Raw genomic sequence first — 17,713 nt, 5'->3', positions numbered from 1 at the left:
GCATTCTCACGGGCGGTGAGGGATCGGGGTAGACGGCGGCGTGACCTAAGGCATCGCGCTCATAAACAAACCACCGCGAATGAGACAAAATAGAGAATAAAGTTACCACAGCGTTCATGCTGTGCATGTTCTGCACGGCCCGTGGACCATCAGATCCCCGCACTGCTTTGCCGCATGAAAAAAAAAGCCGCCGTGAGCAAACTGTGCTTATTTTGGTCCAAATGTTGGCAGGCAGGAAGAGCTAGGACGTCTTCGTCATTCAACACCGCGCTGGTTCTGTCCAATTTTTTCGAAAGGAAAAATTGTTTTTGAAAAGGGCACTCTGCGGTCCACAAGAAGCATCTGGTTATGAGTTCCACCGATCACTCAGCACCTACGTCATACGAGTTCCTGTGGAATGGTAAGAAGAACGTGCGTCCGAGTCGCAGCTGCCACGGTTCGAGGAAGTGAGGTCCTGGTTCCTGGTTCCTCTGCCGCCCGAATGCAGTGAGAGTTCCTGAAAAGGTACTGGGAAATGCAAAAATCTCCTTCAGCGCGAAAGCAGCCAATGTATTGCTGTCCGCGACGAGGCAACGCCAGCGGGGAAATATGTGGCGCGCGAGGCCGGGTGCAGGCGTGGCGCTCGTGCGTCTGCAAATGAAATGTTTAAAATTACACTCCAATGTGTGACAGGAAATCTTACGCCTGGATTTATTTCGCCTTCATTCGCCGTGCCCGCTCCCCCGGGGGGACGGGGGGGTAATCCAAAACCGGCTCCCAGAAAATATAAAAATAAAAAAATCTTCATCTCGCAGATACTAATTAGAGGTAATGTGAGGAGTGGAAACTTCTGATGCAGCAAACTCTCTCGGAGATCAGATGAAACGTGACACCGCGGCGTTCAGACGGTGACTCAGCCAGGGGAAGAAAAAGGCCCGTCTTATTGCGGGTATGCACTCATTTACATGCCCGCGATAAGGGCTGAAAAGCAAACCATTATTCAGATACAATGGAATATGGTAACAAATAGTTGGCCGACGCTGATAAATAGAGAAAGAGACAGGCGATTTTAAGAATTCCACAACGGGGAAGGAGACGGCTCGGCGTGAATTTATTTAGAAATGTCAAAACGCAGACAGAAAATAAGAGTAGGAGGCACGGGCAGACGTTATAATGTGGATGGCGGCAATAAACACAGGAAGGCGAGCAGAAACCTGAGGGCGAGAACGAGCCAGACGGACGGACGGCGGCAGCGCAAGGAAACCTCAAGTTCAAATGCTGTAAGACAGCCACGCGCACCAGCGGGACACCAAAAGTGCGAGGCGGTAAAAAAGAAAGTCAGAGTGTGAGACATCGAACCGCACACCGAGTGGAAAACCCAGCAGGAATCTCACGCGCTTATCGTGGCCCGGCAGACGAGATCTCCCCGAGACAAGGACGACTCGTCCGTCGTCGCCCCGAGTCCCGAAAGACGGCGAAGCGGGCCATAAGTCAAGCTTTGCCGGCTGACAAGATTCACAGCCGCCCGACGGGTGAAATACAACTCCCGACAAACCACCAACCTTGATGGATTAATAGAGTTTTTACAAGGACGTTACTGGTTCCGAGTATCGCCCGTCTCTCCCTGGATTTATTGTCGAACACAGTCCGTAATGGTGTCAACGAAGCCTCCCGCGGCACAATAAATCGGGATCTTTTGGAAACACTAACGGGAGGCGCCGTACGTTACGTCTAATATTCAAAAATAATATCCGAAACCGGAGCCCGGATTCGCTGTCCGTCAGGCACCGAAGAGGCCTCCCTGCTCGCAAGCCAGCGGGAAGAGGGCGCCATTTTGAGGCATCTGTGCCTGAATATTTGGTTGGGACTTCGGGAATTCTGCATCTGTTTGCTGTCGGTTCATTCTTTCATTTATTCCGGTGTTCGTTAATTATCAGTACCGCTTACCCGGCGGTCAGGGTCGCGAGCCCGTCCGAGCCGTCATCGGGCGAGAGGCGGGGTTCACCTTGGATCGATCCGGGAGGCCAAACAGAGACATACAAGCTTTCCCTCTGGTGTACTAGTTCACATATAGACAAACTGTTCACCCGCTCACTCCTTTGCACATCATATACAGACATCCAAGAAGTCGCCCGCTCACTCAAACATCAACCAATCGTCCAGACTTCAGATAGAGATGCATCAACTCTTGGTCAAACGCACTCACGTGGACGGATACCCTTGTACGCGGACAGTCGTTTTTACGCGCAAGACTCCAGAGCGGGCCGCTCGGGTGTTACTTACAACTGCTACGGACAAGGAAGTGAAACGACGCCGTGGGCAGATCTGGGCGGTGTTTTGAGTCATCGCGAACTCGCGTCCTTAAGAAGCGCAACGTAGCCTATCGGGACGGTGGCCCTCGTTGTCGATGAGCTCCTCCGGGTGCAAAAGGGCGCCGGCGGGAACATTTACCGGGTTCTCGCCACGGGTGGTCCGGTCCGACCCGGCAGTGTCATGGGGACGACACTGTTTCTTTCTCGCAATGCACTGTTGTATGGAGTTACATTTTAATATCGTTGGTCAGTCAGAAATGTCCTCATGGTGCAAAGCTGTCTGCTATGTCTTTGTGTTTAGTTGCTCATGGTTTCCCCCTTTCATGCGCTCACGGTGCCGGGCGCCCCTTTATGTATGAAAGTCTTTCCCATGTTGGAAGGAGATTCTGCGTCTGTCCTTGTTGATATTTATTCTCTGCTCCCGTTAGAGACTTAGCGAGCCCCCATTTGAGTCCGATGTTTGATACTCCCTTTCGTGTTTGTCCTTCCTGCACAGTTGTTGTTTGTTTAAATCGGAGATCTGGCAAGTTTTGTTTTTGGGACACGATGACAGTTCGACCTGAGCTTTTGAAAGTTTTCTTTTTCCAAAATGATTGAAAAAAAACAAAAAAAAGCATGTATTTCTATGGATATCTCTCCGTTTGGCTTTACCACCAATCCCGTAATAAAACATTTTATAGGAATTTCTCTGCATTTTTGGCCTGATCCCCCTTTGCCTAGCGGCGTCCGCTCGTCCACCACAAGGCGTAAACGTTCACTCTTTCATTCACATACAGACAAACAACTATTTACCCTCTCACTCGTACATCATATCGAAACCATTCACTCATGCGCCAACACTTCATTCACACATCTGGGCATTTAAGGGGCTCCTATGAACCTCCTGCATGGTTTTGGACCCGAAAACAGAAACCCATTCGGCGCCGCCAGGCGTAGAGGTGCATCTCGGATGGAAATGCTCGCGCGTACGTGGAAACGAGCAGAAAAGTAAACGATTATTCGGACCCGATGTCGTGTCGGCGTCGCTTTGTGGAGCAGGTGTTTTCTGGCCGCGGTTCATTGTGTCAGCAGCTATCACACACAGATGACAACATCAGAGAGCTTAGCGAGCAGCTGGTAAATCCGCCACAGTCTGCCTGCGTACCGACATCAGCACCGAGAACCAAACAAGTAAGAAACACAAAAAAACGGCATCCGGGCCGGGGGGTGGAGCGGGGGCGTGGTACAACAGAGCATGCTCACACATATGCATACAGTGGGAGGCTGAGAGTGGATTAACTCCATAAACCAGCAAGAAAGAAAAAAAGAAAAAGACGCGCAGGGATTAACTGTATGTGCAATAGCGAAATGAGTGGGAATTTAATTTCAGCCCCGAACGGGAGGCCGGCCGGTCACGTCTTCTTGGCCGGCTGCCCTGGGTGACGGTGTGAAGGCAGGTCGTTTGGCGAGTGAGGAAGTATGAGGGTTATGTAAAAGAACAATTAAGTTTCCTCCAGGCCAATTAGGGTGTTTACACGGGCCACTTATATTGGGAAAGTGAGCAAATTGGTTCGGCTAATAGGATATCGGGCTGAGATTAACATAATGCACTTGCATTAGTCAGTTCGGGGTGGCTCAGGGAGCCGGTGTCATTAGGAGGAGTGACTTCATTTGCCTTTTAATTCAGTCTAAACCTGACACAAATATCATTTTGATGTTTTTAATAGTTAACTTGCTGTTTTCTGGCTTCACCGTGCCCAAGGACTGGAAGGTCACTCGTAAATCCAACCCCTCTGACAGATATCTGAAAGCTGCCTGTCAGAGCGCGCTGGGTTGGGGGGGCTAATGCATAATTGAAAGCATGACTCATGCTGACTCAGCTCATTCCTGGATTGAAGAAGCCTTGACCTTGTCTGAAAACAAATTTGTGTCAACTGTCGTTCCGCTCCGAGCGGTTCGGTCGGACGAGCGGCGACGCGGCGAAAACCCGCAGAGGGCGCGAGCGGGCCGGGACCGCATCCCATATACCACACTAAAATCGGCTATGAGTCATATGTAGTAAAGGTGAGAATCTAATTTTATTCATCAAGGACGTTTACAAGTAGCATTTGACCTCGTGAACCATCGCACAGAATAGCTAAAACGGCCCGTGCGTCGTAATTAAAGAGCGGGTCACGACTCGGCCTTATTCGTCGCGTCCCGTCAGCGACTACGTGAAAAGAAATCACATATCTGGGTTTATTTTCCCCGAGATCTTTTCGATTGTTCGCATTGTTGTCACGTTTACGATAAAAGCTCGCTTTCAAACTTGCAGGTGAAAAATAACAATCATCCGACGGCGGGGGTTTCTACTCGGAAATCATGGGACTATTTTGGTCGCACGCGCTCCCGGAAGGTGTATCTTTAAAACGGACAGATGCAGTCATGTTTTATAAGAAATGCAGTGTGTAATCAGATGTAACCAGACCAGGCGCGGTTCTACTACATTATTGAGAACCAGGCATTTACTCGAGCTTATTCAGCCCATTTCCAGGCACTCGGATTATGCCTCGCACCAGGCTGGAAAATCGTGTCACAGCAGATTCTCCTACGGGAAGGCTTTCATAGTCTGAGGCGTAATCTGCCTGCAGGACACTTTTTAAAATATTAACCAGTCCGCGGTTATAAAAGGCATTTCTATTCACAGAGATTCTGGGAAGCGATAGATATTTGATGTCTGCACGTATAATTCTTCCAGGAAGGAGAAGGATGAGGAGAAGAAAAGTCGGAAATATTCAAATCCCGTAGGAAAGTTACATATATTTGTGCTGTTTATTGTATCTCGGATTGCTTTTATTCATTTCCCGTTCGCCAATCCGCCCGATTCCAGTCTCTAATCTTTGTAAAACACAGATACTCATCAGACTCTGCATATACAAAGGAAGGATAAAGGCTACCCCATATCAATAGAGGAAGATACCGCCGAATATAAAGTGAATTTTCTGACCGCGGTCGGCTCACCAAAAAGATATCGACATCATTCCGGGCTTCATTCAGAGCGAGTCAACCGTGGCGCACCATTCTGACACGGCGTTACGCGGTAAAGAAATGATATGACACGAGATTACCCCGATGCGCTATCGCCAGCACGACAGCGGCGGGCCAATAGCACGCGCCGTCGCAATAAAACACACGGAAATATTAGCGTCGCTGTTGCACACCAGACGACTCCACGCTTAACGTGAATCTGACAGCTGCATCTGAGCAAGACTGCAGCTCGTTGCAGGAACCCGTCTCCAGATTCCTCCCCGCCTTTCAAATAGTCCCGTTAAAAAAGATTAGAATTGCATTATTTGAGAAAGACGCACATCCATTTGGAACGTATTGAACGCAACTTTACAACTTCCAAAGTAGTCAACCTTCTCTTAGAAGGGGAATGCATTAAATACGATGAATACTGTGTGAAGACTGGCAGAAAGTGTGTGTGTGTGTGTGTGTGTGTGTGTGTGTGTGTGTGTGTGTGTGTGTTTCAACACATTGGTTTCTGTACATGCTACAGACAATGCACTGGTGTGTTCATCAGCTTTATGAAATATTAACTTTTCATAAGAAATGTTGAGGTTCTCTTTGGGAGCGACCAGGATGGAGAGGAGCAGGAAGGAGTCCATCAGATGTTTTGGAGAGAAGGTCAGAGATGGTTGGGTCATGGACAGAGGAGGGAGAGTCAATATATTGGTAGACGGATGCTGGAATTGGAGGTCTAGAGGAAGACCAAGGAGAAGATGGATGGATGTCGTGAGAGAGGACATGAAGGTAGTTGGTGTGAGAGAGGAGGATCCAGAGAACAGGGTGAGATGGAGAAGGTGGATTTGCTGTTGAGACCCTGAGGGGAAGAGACCAACGGAAAAGAAGAAGAACTTTTCATAAACTTGTGAAATACAAAAAGTCCTGTCGTGAAAACAGGTCTCGTGAAATGCGATTTTCCCAACAGGAATGGCCTGGAGCGCAAGGCCTTGGTCTGCTCCAAAATGACTGGCCAACCTCTCAGACTTCTCTCCTGCGTCACTTTCAATCAAATATTAAAAACAGGCAAAAAGATCCTCGTAGATCAGTCCCACATCTGACACCCCGCTTTGGAGAGGCTCCACTCTGGTCGCAAACTCGGCTCGCTGCCCCGCACGCAAAACTCTGCAGATCCATCAGTCCCATGCCAATTAAAATTAAATTCAATTTCATATATACATATATATATATATAAAATTATATATAATTTTATATATAATTATATATATATATTATATATATATTATATATATATAAATTTAAAATTAAATTCAATTTCATATATACGTATATATGAAATTGAATCTAATTTTAAATCTAATTTAATTTAAAAAAAAAAATTAATTTTAATTAAAAAAATTGAAAGGGGAATTTTATATGTATATATATATATATATATATATATATATATATATATATATATACTATTCTCCTTTTTAATTTTTTTTTTTTTTAATTTTATTCTTGATGTTCATGATTTTGCTGCTACCTACGCTATTAGCTATTTTTTGTGCGTTATAACAGGAAGCGGGATCATTTTCATGAACACGAACACAACGTTTTGTCCGGCAACATGGATAAGTGAACGACTGACCATTTTGTAAATGAAATAAAAAAAATATAAATATATAAATAGGGTAAAAACAGCCGCAGGAAGTCAATCTTTCAATCATTTTCTTAGTTAGTGTGCACCCAGGCAGGCACAGTCCTGCCACAGGCCTGCACAGAATGACCTGCAAACCCGGTTCAAGAACAGCGGAGGAAGGTTCTCGCTATCACGGCGTTGCACCCGTCACTCACAGCATCGAAGCGGCCCGCCGCCGCCGCCACTTCCCGCTGTCCGTGTGCTCTCCAATGTTCATCCTCCCCGGAGCGTCGGCGTATCTGTGTGTATCTATACGTCTATACATCACCCCTTTATAATCCCCTAAGTAGCAGACAATAGCAGATTTGTCTGCCATCAAATCCCAGCCTTTACGCACACATCTGTGTACCGAGCGAGTCGATCTCCATATGGAAGTCTCTGCGTGGCTTCGTGTTGCCGTGTGTGTTCTCCACGCATGGAATGCATGCACGCATGCATGCATGCTCGTGTGTGTTTGTGTGTGCGCGCTCCTGCAGCAGATTCAGCTTTGACAAAACCCCCCGGTCTTTAGAGGGATTATCAGTCCATCCCCAGACAGCGACACGCTGTGCATTTATGGAGGTAATAAGTTGACCTGTAATAGACAGACAGGCGACCGGCTATCACCGTAATTGGATGCCGTGGTTGTGTGTGTGTGTCTCCACCGGGCCAAGGACGAATGAGAGGCACGGATCCGTGTCTTTGGCACTCCACGGATCCGCCGTTCAAACCACCAGGTGTGCCCATCCCGTCAATTTCCACCGAACGCTGATTTGCCGTGATACCGAGAGCAACCGTATTCTTTTTATTCTTTGCCAAGAAACACAAACGCTCCCCTTGTGTGTTTAAATATCTTTCTATTAAATATCTGTCTATTTTAACATTTATTCCATGTGTTTACATGAGCCCAGCTTTCACCGGATGACACGGATACTTTCAAACGATCCCCAAAATTCACGACGCTGTTTCGATTCCCATCAATCCTGCAAACCCGTCATTGCCACGCCAGCCCCCCTATATACTCACATATATACACATATATATTATTTACCACACACAAACACAGTGTTTTGTCTGACATCATGGATAAGTGAACGAGTGACAGTTTTGCAATTGAAATAAAAAAAGAAATATATAAATAGGGTAAAAACAGCAGCAAGAAGTCAATCTTTCAATCATTTTCTTAGGAAGTGTGCACTCAGGCAGGCACAGTCCTGCCACAGGCCTGCACTGAATGACGTGCAAACCCGGTTCAAGAACAGCGGAGGAAGGTTCTCGCTATCACGGCGTTGCACCCGTCACTCACAGCAACGAAGCGGCAGTTTTATGTTAAAACGCTCTGAAACACAAAAAAAAAAGGATATTTTTGTAGAACTTTTGACTTATCAATGTTCTTGAAATGCAAGGCGATCCAGAATTGTAAGATACATGTATCAGTGACGTGCACCGCATGTCTCTTCCTCATATTCTAACGGTAAATGTGATTTTTTTTTTTACGATTTTGAAAAAAAATAAAATAAAATTGGTGAAGCTACATGGAAAATAACTTTATAGTACAAACAACTGAATAAATATAACCATTTCATTTATTTTTTCATTTTTCTCCATGAATAAATATAACCATTTCATTTTTTTTTTCATACATATATATATTTTTTTTCTCCATGAATAAATATAACCATTTCATATATTTTTTTTTTTTCATATATTTATATATATATATATATATATATATATATATATATTTTTTTTTTTTTTTTCATAACTGCATGTAAAATCAAATGAGTCTGACATTCAGGGGAAATGACTGTAACCTGCAGAAAGTCGACGGTAAAGGTTGCCGTAACGCTTCCCGAACTCTCAATCTGTCTTGGGATTTCTCCGCTTTCTTTCCTCTCCACTGTCTTTTCCACTTTTTCTTCATCTCCAGATGCTCCCGCTCTCCATCCATCCATCCATCCATCCATCCATCCATCCACAACCGCCCCCCCTTTTAACTGCTTTGCCTCGTGTGCAGTCATAAAAGAAAATAAATAAATGATTTATTCCCGCGCCTCCTCCTCCTCCTCATGGCGGCAAAGCATGCTAACTTATCTCCCTGCGACAGGCACTGAGTGGTGAAAAACTAAGCTCTGATAGTTTGCAACAGGACGACCGCAGGACGCCTGCAGCTCCGAGAATTAGAACTGTCCCGGCAATTAGCGCCGGTGGGCCTCGCCTTTTCCTGCACTGTCACTCTGCTGGATTCTGCAGCCGCCGTTTACCGTCCCGAGCGAATTGACGACACCAAGAACGTCAACGAGAGCTCAGCTTTTACAGAAAAAAAATAAAATAATCATAATTACGGCAGCGATTTTGACGACGTGCAAAAAACGTCCGTTTCTACTCTCGCATTACGGAACGATACGGGCTCAATCGAGCGTGGGGTAATTAAAACGCGGAAAACCTCAACTGGGATCGGATTGTGCAACCGCATTCCGGTTCGACCCGCCGGAGAAAATGAGAAACAAACGTAACCTCTATTAGGGGACGGCGTGATGGCCTGAAGCCGCATGGGGGGAAAAGTAAAACCAAACCTGATGGCTTTCCCCGGGCGCCCACAGGATGTCTGACAACATTAGCCTGATAGCTGGGGTTAGATATTCCAGGCCTAATGTTACCTTCTAATCCAAAGCACTCATATCATACTTGTCTTTACGCATTAGCGGGACGTAACTAGGTGAGAACTCAGCGGTTTCAAATGGCGGTTGCTAAAGAGGAACCTGTTACTGATGTTTCCCAACCGGAGTCTTCATAACCGTCAAGGTGTGGGAAATCGGTTAATTTTGGGAAGTGAGTCCAACCGTACGGTTTAACGCCGAGGTGAAGCCGAGCCCTGGGAATAAAGAGCTGCGGTTATAATCCGGGGACGCCTGAGAATTCCCCCGTGCCGACGTTTCAGGAAAGAGCGAAGGCCGCGATGAGATAATCCGTTTAATGCCGAGCCCGTTGTTTCCCGTTTTACATCTTCGACCGCAACCACAGCGTCAGCCAAACCCTTAACCTGCGGTTTTAGTTTCCTTTTTGCCGAAGCAGGCCTCACCTGTGGCTTTAACGCGGGTTTATTAAAAAAACAAAGCGCCTTTTCATTCATTAAACCCTGAACAACAACAGCGTTGTGGGATATTAATGAATAAAAGAAGCCGCTTCTTCCGCCGTGACAAGTTTAGAAATGCTACAGGACCTTTCTTAGATTGTCATTTTTCCTGCAGTGTTTTCATTGCATCGCTTCATAATTCTGTAAAAACAAAAAAATGGCGCAACAACACTTTCCCATCACTGAGGCGTCAGCAGCCCCACATATAGAGACGTAACAACATTCACCCTCTCATTCAGACGCCATATGAGAGACAAACCGCTCACACACTCATTCACTCATCATGTAGAGATCTGCACGTTCACATGGAGAAAAAACAACTCTAGATCTCTGCAAATGCACTTTTCACTTGAAAAAAAAAAAAAATAACACTTGGGCCATAACAAAGTCAAAGTCAGCTTGATTGTCTATTTCTTTGCATGTACTGGACATGCAGAGCTACGGAGAAGACGTTCCCACGGTGACAGGAAATTAACAAAATAATAATAGAGTTGAACATAAACACTAAAGCATAAGGTGTAAATGCACGCAGATACAAACCTCTGTTAAGGTGAAAAGATGACAAACATCTGACGGCATGAAGACAGAAATGTATAAATATGTGCCATTTGATTAAAGAGAGCAGCAGCAGAGGTTTTTCTTTCTTAACGTCAACGTAACCTCGCTAGCTCCTCGTAACTTCCTGTCTGCGATGTCATATTTATCATTTTTTTGTACTGTTGCGCCGTGGTTCTTGGAGAAACCGGATTTCGGTCCTCCGTAAAGTGGACTTTGTCATTTAGGGACCGACAACTACTGGCCGTCAGTCACGTCCAAGAGAAAGGAGAGAAAAGAAAAGCATCCATTCACGTGTCGTCCACCCGTCCGCTAAAGTTCAGCTCAGAAAAGCTGCTGTTTGTTTGCGGACTGCGGGAGGAACCCAGAGGAAAGCCACGGACGCCGGGACGAGAAAAACGTGAGGCGGAGGCTCCGAGGAAGGCGCCGCGACGCAACTTGAGTTCTATGGGTAAAAGGGGCGGCGTGGAGAGAGAGCCTGAGGGAGACGGGTATCTTTGTTGAGCCTGGAAATGTACTTTACCGTTGCTCTGCGCAAACACAGAACGCAGAAAATTAGTGGGATCGCAAACACAGATGGGCCAGAGATGAAGATGACGTTTAGCCGAGCGTGTTGCGCCGCGGCAGAGATGCTATGAAACCACTGCCCCGTTTTAATGAGCATTCCAGCTCTGCGAGAAGCCGAACCTTCATATTAAAGGGGGGCGGGGCGGACCGATGAGCCAACGTGGGTCACGTGGAAGACGCCCGACTAGGCGTGGAACTCGGCTCTCGACGGGCCGACGCCGCTGTATCGGACCGCGATCCGGCGACCGAAACTCCTGAGTGTTCTGGAGACTCCATCACGCTTTCTATATATCACTGCTGCAGATAAGCAATGCAATTATGATATAGAGAGTGGAGCAAAATGAGTTTTGTAACTAAAGCGGCGCTCCTGCGACGGGGCTCGTCGGAGTGATTAGTCATACACAAACTGATATGTGTGTATGAGGTGTAAATGCAAGATCTGGATCCTTCCGTGAGATCCACGGTCAGACTCAAAATAGCCACCAGAAAGGACAAGCAGAGATGAACGCATACAGTACGACAGAGAAATGATTATTACAAGTTGTTCCGGGAGGCTGAAGCCTCGGCTCCGTGACTCATCAGCTCCTCTCCCACTGACCTACATCATCCCCACCTGTGTGTCACACTCGACTGACCCACATCCTGCCGATCCGGGCACTTCCGGGCGGCCACGGTTTCACACCGTTCACAGGCATAAATCCTTACACCGAATTAAATCAATCATAATAATTGATCATTCATGTTAATAATTAAGCACGTGAAGGTTAACGACACGGCTGCCGGTGAAAAGGTCAGTCTGTGTGGTATCATCTCTGGCTTTCCTTATCCTCTAATTTGAAAGTTTGCACGTTCTCAGCTGATGTGGAGACCCACAGATCGAGCCCGGCTTCCACCGCGAGCCGGCCGGCCGGCTCTCAGTTGATGGGAAGGATTAAATTCAGAGCACACGTCTGCACGCCGGGCTCTCTGCAGCAGAGTGAGGCAGGGTGATGCTGCAGGACCATGTGGACCGCCATGCAAAAAAAGAAAGAAAAAAAAAAGAAAGAGTCTGGGGGGGCGGAGCTTAGCAGTATCCTCTGATTGGCTGTCAATGACATCACTGATAAGGAGCAGCCAGATAGCGAAATGAGTCGGACTCTCTCTCTCTCTTTTAGTCGTTTACATGAAGTGTGAGCTCAGTTTAAGGCCACTTGCAGGAATCTTTTTTTCTGAAATCAGACGTACGTCATCTTTCCCCGTCTTTTCTCCACAATTCCCAGACCGCAGCCTCTGTGAGGAAGACTTCAAATACGACGAAACACAGAAATGTACACAACGCTTCCAACACTTGTACTGCAAGAACCTATAATATCACACACTGTGGGTAAATCATGTAGCAGTGGACTTCATTTACATTTAATATCATTTATTGACGTATTATTATGAACTTTCAAAAGGCAAATAATGAATGACAGAATAAATTCCAAATATGACAAAGCAGCCCTATAAATGTTGGAGCGACAGTAGATAGTTATTACAAAGACAGCTTGTAGATGTTAGCACACCTTTCTGCAGGAAGGCACGCTTAAAAACCGCCTTTGTGCATTCTCTAGGCGTTATCGGACCACATCGCACCTTCACATCCATCCATCCATCCATCCATCCATCCATCCATCCATCCATCCATCCATCCATCCATTCATTCATTCATTCATTCATCCATTCATTCATCCATTCATTCAGTTGTCCATGTCCTCCAGGTGAAGGCCTCATCCAGGACTTTTGCCATGAACTATGAGAGAGCTGTCAATCAAACCAGACACCCAGTGATTACTCGGCAACCCACTCAGCAGAACAACTTGTGTGTGTGTGTGTGTGTGTGTGTGTGTGTGTGTGTGTGTAGGGGGGGTCAGGGTTTCTCTGGAGCAAAGGTTTTTCCAACTTCAACTAAGTTACCAAGTGCAATTGTTACAGTAAAGGTAACGGTGATGGTGGTCCTTGTAGAGTGTGTGTGTGTATGTGTGTGTGTGTGTGTGTGTGTGTGTGTGTGTGTGTGTGTGTGTGTGTGGTTGCCAATAAAGGACAACAACTGTGACAACAGCTTATGTCACCTACCTTTTGGTGCAGTTCTCAGCGATCGTAGACGCCGGGCTGTAACTTGTCTGTAGGCAAACGTCTATAATCCCCAAAACGTCTCGACTCCAGGAGTTTTAGATTTGCAGAGTCGGCCTTAAATGCATCGCTCCCGGGTACAGCTGTTTTCTGAGGTGTATATCCTTAAGAGATGAGCCACCATCTTCTCCAAAAAGAAAAGAAAAAAAAAATGTCTCTTAATCCTAAAAGCTGCATGCTGGTTGGATCTGCGCTCCTCCCGTCCACGTCCGGTAAACTTTGGGTTTCCTCAGAAAACACTTGATTGGTCGGTTCTGGGGTTGAACAAAAACAAAAATCCAGCTGGAAAAAAAAAAGAAAGAGTCAAAACGTGAGTAAAGATTTTAAGACTGTAAATAAAGCATGCAGTTCAAGTGAAAAGTACTATGGAACTTTGAGGCGGCTTGAAAAAAAATGTAAAAAATATAACAAAGCAGATTTTGCACAAACTGAATCAAAAGACAAATGATAAAAATAAATACAATAAAATCCATGGAACCCTCCTCCTGTTCAGGAGCCGGGGACACGGTACAATAGAATGGAGAAAATACAACTACTTTTTCTCTTTCGACCCCACTATTAAATAGTAAGAGACAAAGTTATTTTAAAATAATCCACAGGACAAAAGCAAAATAATCACCGGGTTCACTTGACTTGGAAGTTTTGGAAGTGCGTTTAGAAAAACAACAACAACAAAAAAAAATCAATAAAAAAAAAAAGAAAAGAAATGGCCCACTGGTGGATCCCCTTACACTTTGAATGCACAAAAAATCAAATGAGAATCCTTCCACGAAAATGTTCCCCAAACTTTTGCAAGGGGAAAGGAGTGAGGGGAAGCCGTGGAGGGAGACTCAGTCCTTTTCTTTGTACGGGCTGAGAACAAAGAAGGCAGCGCTGCAACAAAGACTCGGCAGCGGCTTGTACCTGTTGATCCCCATCAGACTAACTTTGCTCCGGATCCTCCGCTCCTTCATCTCTGCGCCGCCGCGCCATCAAACCCCCTCCGCCGCACGAAGCCCCGGTTCCCGCTCCGTGCACGTCCTTTGCAACAACTCTGATGGTCGTCATCGTTTTTTGGTGTTGTTTTTTTTTTTTTTTTTACACCTGATCACATTGGAGTGAATTCCCACGGTGCCCGACACGCGTGTGCCATCACCGACCGCGACCTGCGTGGAAAGAAAGTGCTGCGCAAAAGAAGTGGAATTCTGTGCGCAACTTTTGTTTTGGTTTTGTTGTGCGTAAAACAACAAAAAAAAGAAAGGTCCGTTTCTCTGTAAACTTCTGACAGGCAGCTGCTTTGTCTTTGTGAGTGGCAACATCCCCCCCCGCACACACACACACACACACACCTCCACCCCCGAGACAAAAAAAAAAAAACACGGCGGTCGTGGAAACTCCATCTCACCCCCGGTGGGATCTCACTGCGGATCTCATCCCGTTGCGGGGGTCGTGAAGATGCGTGCCTCGGCGTCCCCGCAAGTTCTCTCCTCAAAGCGCCCCGCATCAGACAAAGGAAAAGGGGAGCGCTCCTCTCTCTCTCCCTCTCTCTCTCCCACTCTCCCGCTATGTCTCTCACCCTCTCCCTCTCCTGCTTTGTGCTCAAGTTTGAGCGCTGACGCACAAACTGCGGCGGCAACTTTTTCTTTCTCTTCTTACTGGAAATCAAACAAATAATCGCTCCCGGATGGGGGGGGGGGGGGGGGGGCTGCAGGTAAAGCCGGCGTGGGAGTGGGGGGGGGGGGGGGGGGGGGTTGGGGGGGGACTCACCTGGAGGTCCGCTCGCTCCGTGCGTGTCGCGGTGCGTCGTGGAGAGAGAGAGAGAGAAAAGGTAAAAGTTTGAGAGGGCACATCCAGCTTTGTGTTGTGGAGTCCCCCTTTGTCTACACGTGTGATAGATGGATGGGGCTCCTTTTGGCCGCGCCTAGTTCATTTCGCTCTCCAAAGAGTCCCGCCCTCTCAAAGTCAAACAACTATGCGCAAAACAATATAGACGGACCGTGAACGCGTCCCAGTGCAAAGCACGGGGGTTAATTGAGCGGCGGCGAGACTCACTTATTCATATATCTATTTATTTATATAGTCATTTGACTTCAAAACTTCAACAAATAATAATAATTTCACTTTGTTCATCTATATATTTGTGCATGTATGCATGCATGCCTGCATGCATACATGTATATATGTATGTATGCATATATGTGTGTGTGTGTGTGTGTATGTATATATGTATGTGTATATATGCATATATATATATGTGTGTGTGTATGTATGTATGTATGTATGTGTGTATATATATATATGTATGTATTTATGTATATTGTCATTCACCATGACCTGGATGACAGAACACCCACAGATATGTATGTATATGTGTTCATATGTATACATGCATGTATGTATGTGTATGTATGTACACTTATATATACATATATATCTAAATATCCAAGACTCCATGCATTTTTGCATGTATGTATGTATGCTTATATGTATACATGCATGTATGGATGGATGTGAATGTGTGTGTATGTACATTTATATATACATATATATCTAAATATCCAAGCATCCATGCATGCATGCATGTATGTATGTATGTATGTATGTACGTATGTATGTATGTATGTATGTATGTATGTATGTATGTATATATGTGTGTGCATGTGTGTATGTATGTATGTTTATATGTATGCATGCATGTATGTATCTATGTGTATGTGTATGTATGTACATTTATATACATGTATGTACTATCACACTATCTATCCACAGATATGTCCACACACCTCCTTGTTTGCCACATACAAACTTCCCCTAATCACTGTCCCTTCCCTTTGTGTGTGCATGTTTGCGCATATGTATTTATCCATGCATATGTATGTGTGTATGTGTGTATCACTCTATCTATCCAGCCATTCAAAGACATATATCCACACACGCCTCTTTGTTTTCCACCCACAAGCATCGTGCATTGTGTCTGCTTTGAGGTGTACTTAGGTCAGCCTCACTAAAACTATTTTCATCGAAGCAGTCTTTTCTCAATGGGTCGGTGCCTGTCTTTGGTGCCGTCTACAGCTCAGGCTGGCTGACGGGTGGGCGGGGTGGGTTAAATAAAAAAAAAAACTTTCCTGGATGCACTGCCTGGAGACGTCCATTGTGTCTGGACAGCAGCAGCAGCAGCAGCAGCAGCAGCAGCAAGGGAACAAAGGAGGAGACAAAAGAGAAAGGTCTCATCGCGTGCTTGTAAATAAAACTAATGATGCCAAACTATGCTGCTGCTGCCGCTGCTGTCAAAAGGTGAATCCGTGCTCGGTGGAAAGCGTCATTCCTCACCGATTCTCCAGCATGTCCAGTAGCTCATTTTCCAGCAGGGCCCTTTTGAGATGTGAAATACATCTCCCGTGTACGGATCAGGTCGTCACGTGCGTTTGAGGTTGTGTTACTCGCGTTATGTGAACATAGGAGGGTTTCAGGGGGAGGCCCGGACCACAAATCACACCTTGAATTTGACTTTTTTTATTTTTATTTTTTTAAAGAGCGGGGAGGATTTGAAGAATCAACGCATTTGTTGTCACAAATACTTTTACGATGCGCATGTGATACCAAACGTTTTGAATCTTGAAACCCTCCAGAGGCAGCCTTTGCGCGCCGGTGGTAAAGGGGATGTTACAGACATACAAATGATGGACAATTAGAAATATAAGCGGTCACGCTTGTTGCTTCCACCAGCTGCTTGTCAGACGGAAAGAAAGCAGCAAGTGCATCTCCCGGCAGCCGGCCCCCCGAGACAAACCCGAAAAACGAATTTCTTCATGTCCCCTTGCCCGGTGTGATGTTTACCGTCCCCGGGGACATTTTTGTGCACCGGTCGAGACACTCATAAAGATAAGAAGACAATTGAAAAGCAGAAGAGGACAAACAGTACCTCGCCAGTGATTCAAACGCTGGACAGAGATAGGGAGCGCCGAAAAGTGAATCGTTTTGTTCTTAAAAGCACATTGCGGTTCAGCTCGAAACCCTGGAAACGTGGAAGAGAGCAGAAAGGGGAGGAAAATATTGGTCTCATACCAACACAACCACCAGCAACGCTCCTGCATCCACCCCCTCTGGGATGAGAAGTGAACAGCTCCACACACACACACACACACACACACACACACACACACACACAGAGTCATACCTCTCTCAGCCACCCTCCGGCAGAGCTCTTATCCCCCCTGCTGTGGTTTTACTGGACCGCTGACTCCAGCAGAGAGCCTGTTCTGCTCCACTCTGCCCTGCCTCGCCTGCTGCCTGCATATCCCCCCCACCGAGGAGTCAGCTGAGCCGTGCATGAGAGTGCACACTGAACAGGCTACGTGCAGCTTAGGAGGAGCTCAGACGACATATAGA

The 17,713-nt window shown here is 46.2% G+C and overlaps 1 long non-coding RNA gene across 1 annotated transcript in view; it reads right to left on the bottom strand.

Moving 5' to 3' along the window:
- Positions 1 to 15,199, bottom strand: part of LOC147229182 (uncharacterized) — a 63,652-nt gene extending 48,453 nt beyond the window's left edge. Inside the window, exons 1-2 of the long non-coding RNA XR_015106866.1 lie at positions 15,092 to 15,199; positions 13,289 to 13,627 (exon numbers count right to left, since the gene is read on the bottom strand). This is a non-coding gene — a long non-coding RNA (uncharacterized LOC147229182). The remainder of the gene's footprint in view (positions 1 to 13,288; positions 13,628 to 15,091) is intronic.
- Between the last annotated feature and the right edge of the window lie 2,514 nt (positions 15,200 to 17,713).

This window comes from Fistularia commersonii, chromosome 11 (genome assembly GCF_037954325.1).
Source record: "Fistularia commersonii isolate RoL2024-O1a breed Wild chromosome 11, RoL_Fcom_v1.0, whole genome shotgun sequence".
Taxonomy (NCBI): Eukaryota; Metazoa; Chordata; class Actinopteri; order Syngnathiformes; family Fistulariidae; genus Fistularia; species Fistularia commersonii.
This window is presented reverse-complemented; position numbering and strand designations above follow the sequence as displayed.